General features: G+C 40.9%; 1 pseudogene; it reads right to left on the bottom strand.

The window, feature by feature from the left end:
- Nucleotides 1–1,665: 1,665 nt before the first annotated feature.
- LOC110309391 (uncharacterized) lies at nt 1,666–7,420 on the bottom strand (annotated as a pseudogene).
- Between the last annotated feature and the right edge of the window lie 2,089 nt (nt 7,421–9,509).

The raw sequence follows: 9,509 nt of genomic DNA, 5'->3' as shown, positions 1-9,509 counted from the left end.
ATTGCTCCCTTGGCTCTGAAATGGCTGTGAGCCTAATGAACTTAAAGCTTTGTTCATTCCCAAGTCTAAGCTTTTTACATTAGCTGCAAATAGTGAATTTTTCTTAGGTTTTTAGCTTTAAAGCATGATAGAAGCTCTTATTTTCCCTACACAGTTATGTCTAATATAATGTCCATGTCCAACCTTACAACAGTGAGAAAATGAATAACTGCAGTTAAACAGTTGCAGCAGTAGAATTTTCTGACATGCTCTTTTGCAGAAAGATTAACAATTACATGTTTTCAGATTGTCCCTCTGAAACTAATAGGTCATCATTTATCAAAGGCTTTATTAAGAGAGGAGTAGGAATCCTAAGTTCTGTCTATGGCACTGGGTTTAACTTAATTGTGGATGATACACTTCATATCCTAGATAAATCTTTCATGACACACACAATGGTATGTAGAAGAGGCCACAGTAACTCATGCTCCATGAGTTTAGGAGCACACATCTTCAAAGATAGCATAACCTCTCTTTTACACACTTTGGTAGTACACCACATCACCCCCAAATTATACCGTTTGCAGCATTCCTGTGGTTCAGATTAACCACATATTGTCTATAATTATCTTCTCCTTTGGGATTCAGGGCTGAATAGTAAATAATTTATGGAGTCCTTATGTTCTGTTTTCCACCAAGTTGCATCAAGTGTTGATTGTTCTGAGAATTTGAATTTGTCTTTGACATTTATATTTTGGCTATCAGAGACTCATGTACAAACCTCATCAGCTATAGGTACAACAGTGGTGGCAAGTTCTGGCCATGTGCCCTGAAGGTCATGTTTGTTGTTATCCAGTTGTACTGTCACATGATTCACAAGTGATTCCCATATATGATTCCTTTATACTTAGCTGGATCTCATCAGACTCTCTGGGGCTGGGAGGAAACATCTTTGCCCTGAATATAGTTCATCATGCTGCCTCTGGATACCTTTCGAATGGTGCCTTCTGTACACATGCCTTTAAGATGATTTCAAATTATTTAACAGTACTCAATACAGTTCTTGAGCTTCAGGGAGTTACCTTAAATTTCACAGCCAATTGATTGTTAGTCTGCACAAGGTTTGTCATTGTGTGGTAATTCATCGATTACACTTTATGGGCCTAAGGGATGTTTTTTGATAATTTATCACTCTCTTCTGGCATAATATATAAAGCTCTTGATAGTTGCTCAGTGAAGAAAAATTAAGTCCACAGCAGGTTAACCCTGTAATATGTTGGCCACTATGGGATTCTTTCAGCCAGTTCTTTCTTGCCTGTGTGCTTATTCAAGACCCAACAAATTCACAGGCTGCATCCTCTGGCCAAAGTCGTCAAATGTGACTCAGAAGTCTTCTGTAAATCCTTTGCTGGAACAATCAATGCCAATGACTCTGACTTTCTAATCCAACTGGTGGGTAAACTGAGGCAGGCAGGCATTGGGGGTCATTGCTTAGAGTTGCTGACTGGGGTAGCTTCAGATACATACAGGCTCTGCTGTCAAAGACAACGAGCGATTAAAGAAGTGACTCACAGACTTTTTTTTTATTAGATATTTTCTTTATTTACATTTCAAATGCTATCTTGAAAGTTCCCTATAACCCCCCCCCCCCTGCCCTGCTCCCTCCACAGAAAGCCTTGTAGACGATCACCTAAATAAACACTTGGAGGAGACATTGGTGAGTGCCTGGATAAGTTGGTAGACTGTTACATTGGATTGTCTATGTTTATGGATAGCCATGAGGGCAATCTGTCTCTAATACACATCATCCTACCTGCTACTGCTTAGCACTTGGGATGTATGTTCTTGTTGGTCTCATCACAGAACCTCTTTTCTTCACCATAGTATGCTTCCTGGTCAGCCTGCTCTACCAGCAGCTTTCTCTTCTCATTCAGCAGCATCCTTATTTTTTCCTTCAATTGATTGCATTCTTTCAGGAGGTAGGTGTGCCTGAAGCTGAACCACAAACAAACAAACAAACAAACAAACAAACAAACAAACACAAAAAGGTGATCCCCAGCAAGCTTCCATTTGCCTGCCACTCCTCCAAGTACTATGATACCTGCAAGGGCCCTGATCCCCAGAGAGCCCCAGACTAGAGACCACAGTATACTCATCAGTACCAAAATAGAGGCAGGTAAAATCCAGAGACCAGCCACATGCCACAAGATTCAAAGGACTTCTGAAAACCCTGACACTAAGAGTGCCCCATGTACATCACAGAGGAGGAAATGTACCTCATGGTTGCATATATGTCTGTGGTACCAGAAAACCATCAGTAGGAAGACTGCAACTCCCCTCTGAGGGAGGAGAGGAGACCCAAAAGGTACAAACTCTTTCCATTTTTGTCATGGATCCCAGATCTTTTAATCTGCTGTCAGAACCCCAGAAGTTCAGGGTTGCTTGAGATTCCCAGCATGGTGGAAATGATTTCTATGCAGAGGATCCTGAATTTGGAAGAATAAAGACTGGAGGGTCTTGGACAATCTTCACACTTAGGAAAACTGAGTCCAAGAGGTACAAATCCAGGACCCTTGCCTCAAGGGAGGGCTCTTATTAAGAAACAGAGAGTATACAACTAGAGCTCTTACTTTTGTTCAAAGTCCTAGAAGGACACAAGCATTCCCTGCCTAGTGCAGGGTCTCAGCTGTGTCTGGGACTCACCTGTAGGAATTGTTATCTTCTATGAATTCCTTGTACTTCTCAATGGTATCACTTATTGACTGGGTCATTTTTTTCCATATCCAACATTGTCTTCTCATGTTGTGATTTAATGATGGTGAACTCAATGTTCATCCTGTGGTAGAGCATGGCCCAAAGAGCAAATAATCCTCTGAACTAAGCAATCAAGTATCATGTGCAAAAAGGCTGTATCAGGACTACCCAAGCCAAGTGTATGGCACATCCTTGCTCCTTCCAACTGGGTCCTATTGGTACTGATTAAACTTATTATCTTGGGCAGAGGACAGCAGAGCCAGGGGATGAAATGGAGATAGCTGACCTTCAAGAGCTCCTTAGGTGAGCCTGAAGGAATACACTAATTCTGTGAAATGTTTCTACTAGACTGTGCCACAGGCATTGGTCCTTAGTTTTAAGGCTTTTTTTCCTCTTAGTTTTAAGGCAGGGATAATCCCTTGTTCCTATTGCTACATGAATTCTAAGATGGCATAACTAGTATTTACAAGGAAAAGGGTTTAAAACACTTCCTAACCCAGGAGTATCCTATGTGACACCAAGGTAAACACAGGGAACCAAGTACCCTGATGATCAATTTGGGCCTCTAAGGGCTCAACTCTAGCATGTCCTACAAACTGTGCATCACATAAATCCTCAGAACCCATCAAAGTTCCCAGAACTCCAGATCCTGAACAAAACACACATAACTACCTTCACACACAATCAAACTTAAAATGCCAAATAAATCCAGGTAGGTTCCATAGTCTCAGAGTACAATGAACAAAATTAGAGTAAAGCAGTAATGGCCTGCAGACATTGCATTCTTACACAGTAAGGCAGCAGTTGTGACCAGGTCCTTCCAGGTGTTGACAGAACCAATCAGACTCCAAGTGCCTCAAGGTGAATCACAAAAGAGGATGACCATTTAACACACAGCTTCTAGCTTATCCAACAATTAAACACCTGTCAAGACTTCTTATAATGAATGTGAGAGATGACACACTCCATTCATGGGAGAGAATGTGTGTTATCAGAGAGGGCACAATAGAGTCAACAGGATACTGGGCATAATTATTACCTGTAGTTCAAATCAGTATTCATGTCAATGTCCAAGATTCGACAAAGTTCTTCCCTCTCAGCATTGATCTTCCTGATATAAAGTTTCATATCTTCTACTTTATTCATATTCTTCATATGATTAGTGATGTTGCAATTTTGGGATGATATTTTCCAAGCAGACACTGAAGATAGATAAACACGAATGCATTTGCATAGTTGATGGCCCAGGGGCAGGGGAGACCATTCTGAGTCCCAAAGAGAAGGTTGAGGAAGAAAAAAGCTAGCACAGGGTGAATCACTGAAAATGCAGAAAGGCTATATTTGAGCTGGTCTGCTAAGCTATGTTCCTCTTCCCAACCACCACTGTTGGTCACAACTACCACCACATTCCTTATTACATCCCCCCTTGCACTGAAATCCATAAGCAGCCTCAGACATAAAGATTTGGGGAACATTGTCAGCTCATGTCAGATGTTATGCTAATAAAACCCGAAGTTCATAGTGCTTAGCACCATCAACACCTAATCATGTGTGTTCAAACCCAAAGTGTCTGAGACCTCAACACATGACCAGGTTAGAATCCTCCTCTGTTCTCTGCATCAGAGACTCATGTATCCTACAATAATCTAGAAGATGAAGTGCTTCAACTCCCTACCAAGAAGGGACACATTTTCTCATAGTGCCTTCTCAAGGCAGTCTTTGACACTCAAAATGAAATTAAATAGCTCCTAGAAAATTAGCTGAACGCTTGTCAATTCCTCCAACTGTCAAATGAATTGTCAGAAATAATAGACTCTTGGTCTGTCATTAAGAAAGTCCAAGGCTCCAGCTTGTAAGACCTACACAGGGAAGGCATAGCTCAAGCCTACCTGTTCCAGGATTTTCCCCAACTCTGCCCAGGACTCACTGTGCCTTCCCCAGAATGATTTCATTCTTCTGTTTTTACAACAAAGGATGCCAGATTCCTTCTGCCTTGGTCTGGTCTCTCCTTGATCGCCATTCTCCTTGTGAAATAGCCTGCGCAGCTGGGAAAAAATGAGAGCCCAAAAGCCACTGAAGGAACCTGATTGAGAACCTGATTGAGAACCCAAAAGGCACTGAAGGAATATCCCACAAGCCGTTGTTGTAACCAAAATACAGGTGACATCACAGAAGATTCTAGTTCTCTCCTAGATACAAGAGATTGTCCAAGGAAGGCATTACTGATGATGTCACTGGGAACGGCTAAGGCCTATTTGATATCTAGTTCTCCTCAAATTGACCAGTTTCTGTTGTGCATTTCCTGTAGCCTCTCCTGTGACTTGGGAAATACCCTATGGCAACCTCTCCTTCCAATGTTAGAGATTTCTCATCTGCTTCATTAGAAGACAAGTGCTTTCGATGAAAAGCATTGATTAGGACACTGACATGCATAAGAGATTTTTGTTAGCACCAAATCTCTAGGGATGGTGAATGTAAGAAATATTTCTCAATAATAAATATATACCTGAATAAATTCATGTGACAGTCTAATTCCCCAGGTTTTCCCTGTATCACAAAGGCCAATATCTTTTTCCTATACCTTTAATTGTATAAAACCTGTATAATATTTTCTTATTGTGCATATCTTGAAAGTGGGCATTGTTCCCATATATATATCCATGTGTTTCACAAAATCTCCTGTTTACAATCCCATCTTTTGCAAGGAAAATTCACTTTTCTTTGGGACATAGGGGCTCAACAACAGGACAAAATATGAAATGGTAAACTTTCTGTCCCATTTTCAAAATACTAACTTGCACATCCTCCCTTTCTCACATACAACCAGACAAAGTTGGCATCAGTGAGCAAAGGTCAACCTGGACTGTACAAATTACTGCATTGTAGCCTCATAGCCATCACTTCTCCAGTATCTGTCTTCCTGAATTCCCAAGTGCAGGCATGAGGATGCTGGGGGTTGTACCATGATACTCTACTCATAGCAAACGTAAGACTCAGGAGGTAGGGCAGGGAGTGGAATGGCCTGAGTTCGGGTTAAACCTCAAGTTTAATGGGTCCATAAGTTCAGGATGGAGTCCCCTTGGTTTTGCCATCTGAGGCTTCTGCGTCCTTATGCTGGGTGCGTTGAATCTGTGCTATAATGCAACCTGTCCTCCCGGATGTAAGATGAAAAATCATGTATGTCTTTTGCGGGAAGACATCTGCCTTTGACTACTGTCTGGAGCCACAATACCAATATGCAGAGCTCAATATTGGGGGAGGGGGGAGATTGTTGATGCCTTAGAAATTGAGGGCCTTTTCTTCCAATATGGAGCCCATATTTAGCCAATGTGATTTTTCCTTTGGTTTTTCACTAACAGTGGCTTGGTTGTTTCCTGGCCTAAAGGATTCTGGATGCACCAACAAGGGGCCTACTCCATACATGCTTTTTTTTTTTTTTTTTTTTTTTTTTTTTTTTTTTTTTTTAAGAAAGGGATTTTTGCAGAATCATGCCATGGCAGCTGGAAGGTCAACTAGGCTGCTCTTAGATCCATCTCACCTGGTACAGGACTGAAGACCTGTGGTATCTGGGGAAAGGAAGCAGCACACAGTATCACACAGCACCCTCTACTGTAACTGCTAGAAATGTAATAGGGTTGTTTGTTTGTTTGTTTGTTTGTATTATAAATACATATAAAGCTAGCCAGAGTTGGTACATGCCTTTCAGCACTCAGGAGGTTTTTTTTTCTTTTTTTTTTTTAAATGTTGTTGTTAGTATTCCTGTTGTTTCCTTTGGTTTTTGTTGTTAACTCCCCCAACTATTTGCACTGTACCTAAAACGTTAAGCCCATGCTCTGTACAGTCCTATCATTCATGTTACTCAGAAGTGGTTACTCCTCAGATGATCTCATTACTCACTTTCAAATAAGGAAAACAGTCACAGAGACATTAGTTACCTTGTATGGTCTCATGGAACCAACTCACCATGACTGTAGAGTGGTATCCCAATATTTTGGATTACCTTAGCTTCTGTTTTTGAGATGACAGGCCTGTGTGGAAGTCTCCATGTAGGTGGCAGAGGGCCTGGTATAGCTGAAAGAATGGCTGCCCCTGAAGGCCAAGGCTGGCCCTTCAGTGCCTCTGAAGCCTGAGGCAGAGGTCTGCCAGCAACACAGGAACACATGGCCAGAGCTTGTTTGGTACTGTATTATGAATGAGCCCTGAGACCAGGATGAAAAGAAGCCTCCAGATTTCTATTAAACGTGGCATAGTCACTTTGATGTGAGTGGAGTAATGGATCTTTGGGATGCAAGTCCTCCATTTTATTTATCTTTGCTATGTACACAGTATGTGTCAATGACAAAGTCACCCTACTTTACAACATCTAGTCACTCTAGATGTTAAAGTGTTTGCCAGTGTATACATACTAGAGTTAGTAGAACAATATAGTTTGCCCCATTTTGTTACATACTTTAATTTTGTTTTTGTATTAATATAGTTTTTACTTATTCACATTACATGCTGCTTACTGCAACCACACACCCACAACGTTTCCCCAAAATTCATGAACTCTTATTCTCTGATCAGATGAGGGGCAACTATCTCAGAACATCTCTTCTTCTACCAAAGCCAACTTACCCCGTCCTGTGAAAAGGTGTCGAGGGTGCTGTAAAAGGATGCCTTTTGCTTGGCTTTTCTCTTGCTCCATTTCCTGGATATACGAAGTTCATACAGAACTGTCCTGGAACATGGTACTTCATTCAGATGGTTCACAAGAAGCCCTGGTTTTGTTAATGTTCTTGAGAGTATATTTCCATCAAACCTACTCCCACTAGTATCCTAAGCCTGGAAAAAGCAATGAGACATGAGACATCTATTCCAGGAGTTTCCGATTGTTCTCAGAGCAGCAGTACAGCAGTCCACAAAGCTGACAAAGTTAAGTGAGGTCACACACGGGACATAAGAATATACTGCTGCTTTCATAAAGTATGTCCTAGAGGTTTACCATATCTAAACACTCATAGATCTGTACACTGGACACTAAAGTGCTCAACATACATTGCTTTTGTCACTCAGTTTCCCCAAATATTAGAATTCTCATTTTGGAGAAATTTGAAGGAAAAAATATGTTCCTGGGGCTGGCGGTACCTCAAAAATGTGTGAGGACAGAGAACTGTTTGAGAATCAAAGAGACCAAATGCTTACCAAGATCAAAGTCGAAGCCCAATAGGAAGATCTAAATAATAAGCCATTGGGTAAAACATGAAAGTAGGAAGCCATAGGCCAGGAAGGTAAGTCCTTGGCCTTCAGGTAGATCTATTTCCAATTTTCTGAGGAACCTCCAGATTGATTTCCATAGTTGTCATAACACTTTGCACTCCCACCAGAAATGGAGGATTGTTCCTCTTTTTCCACATTCTCATCAACATGTGCTTTCACCAGTTTTTGATCTTAGCCATTCTTCACTGGAAAGTATACTGCCTTATACCACTCTCTGAGTTGCTTTGCTTTTCATTTCCCTGAAGACTAAGGACTTTCCACATTTCTTTAAGTGCTTCTCAGCCATTCAAGGTTCCTTGTTGTGAATTTTTTGTATAGCTATTTACCACATTTTCAGATTTGGTTCTTTGCTTTTTTGTTGTTTAGCTACTTGAGTTCTTTAGATATTTTGGAAATTAGCCCTCTATAGGATGTAAGGTTAGTGAGGTTTTTTTCCCAATATGTATGTTGCCAATTTGTCCTATTGGCTATGCCCTTTGCCTTACATAAGTTTTTCAGTTTCATGAGGTCCCATTTATCAATGATGTTAGAACCTGAGCCTTTAGAGCTGTGTTTAGGAAATTTGCCCCTATTCCCGTGAGTTTGAAGCTCTTTCTCAATTTCTCTTGAATTAGATTCAGTGAATCTGGTTTTATGTTGAGGTCTTTGATCTACTTGGACTTGAGTTTTATTCATGGTGATAAATATGGATCTACTTTCATTTTTCTACATACTTACTGCCAGTAGGACCAGCACCATTTATTGAAGATGCTTTCTTTTTTCCATTGTATATTTTTGGCTTCTTTGTCAAAGATCAAGTGTCCATACGTGTGGTGTAATTTCTAGGTCTTCATTTTTTTTTCTATTTTAAAATATTTTAATTTTACTTTTCAAATTTTATCCTCTTTCTTGGTTTCTGGTTCAAAACCTATTATCTCATGCCTTCTTCACCTGCAACGGAGGAGAACTGTATGAGAGAGTTCCCCACTCCCACTCCCACTGCTGTTTCCTTCCCTTACATTGGGGCATAAGCCTTCAAAAGAACAAGGGCCCCTCTTCCCATTGTTGTCTGACAAGGCTATTCTCTGCTACATATGTACCTAGAGCCATGGGTTGCTCCATATGTACTCTTTGATTGGTGGCTTAGTCCCTGTGAGCTCTGGGGTATCTGGTTGGTTGTTGTTGTTGTTCTTCCTATGTTTGCAAACCCATTTAGCTCCTTCAGTCCTTTCTCTAACTCCTTCATTGGGGACACTAGACTCAGACCAAAGGGTGGCTGCAAGCATCTGCCTCTGTTTTTATCAGTCTCAGGCAGAGCCTATTAGAAGACAGCTGTAGCAGGCTCGTTTCAGCAAGCACTTTTTTGGCATCTTTCATAGTGTCTGAGTTTGGTGTCTGTATGTGGAATGGATCCCCAGGTGGGAAGTCTCAGGATGGCCTTTGCATCATTCTATGTTCAACACCTTGTCTCCACATATCCTCCTGTAACTATTTTGTTAACCCTTTTTTCTTTCATTTTTTTCTTGGATACTTTCTTC

The sequence above is a fragment of the Mus caroli genome, unplaced genomic scaffold (assembly GCF_978045245.1).
Source record: "Mus caroli unplaced genomic scaffold, Mus_caroli_1 scaffold_12, whole genome shotgun sequence".
Classification (NCBI taxonomy): Eukaryota; Metazoa; Chordata; class Mammalia; order Rodentia; family Muridae; genus Mus; species Mus caroli.
The sequence above is the reverse complement of the archived record's forward strand: the minus strand, read 5'-3'. Positions and strand labels throughout refer to the sequence as shown.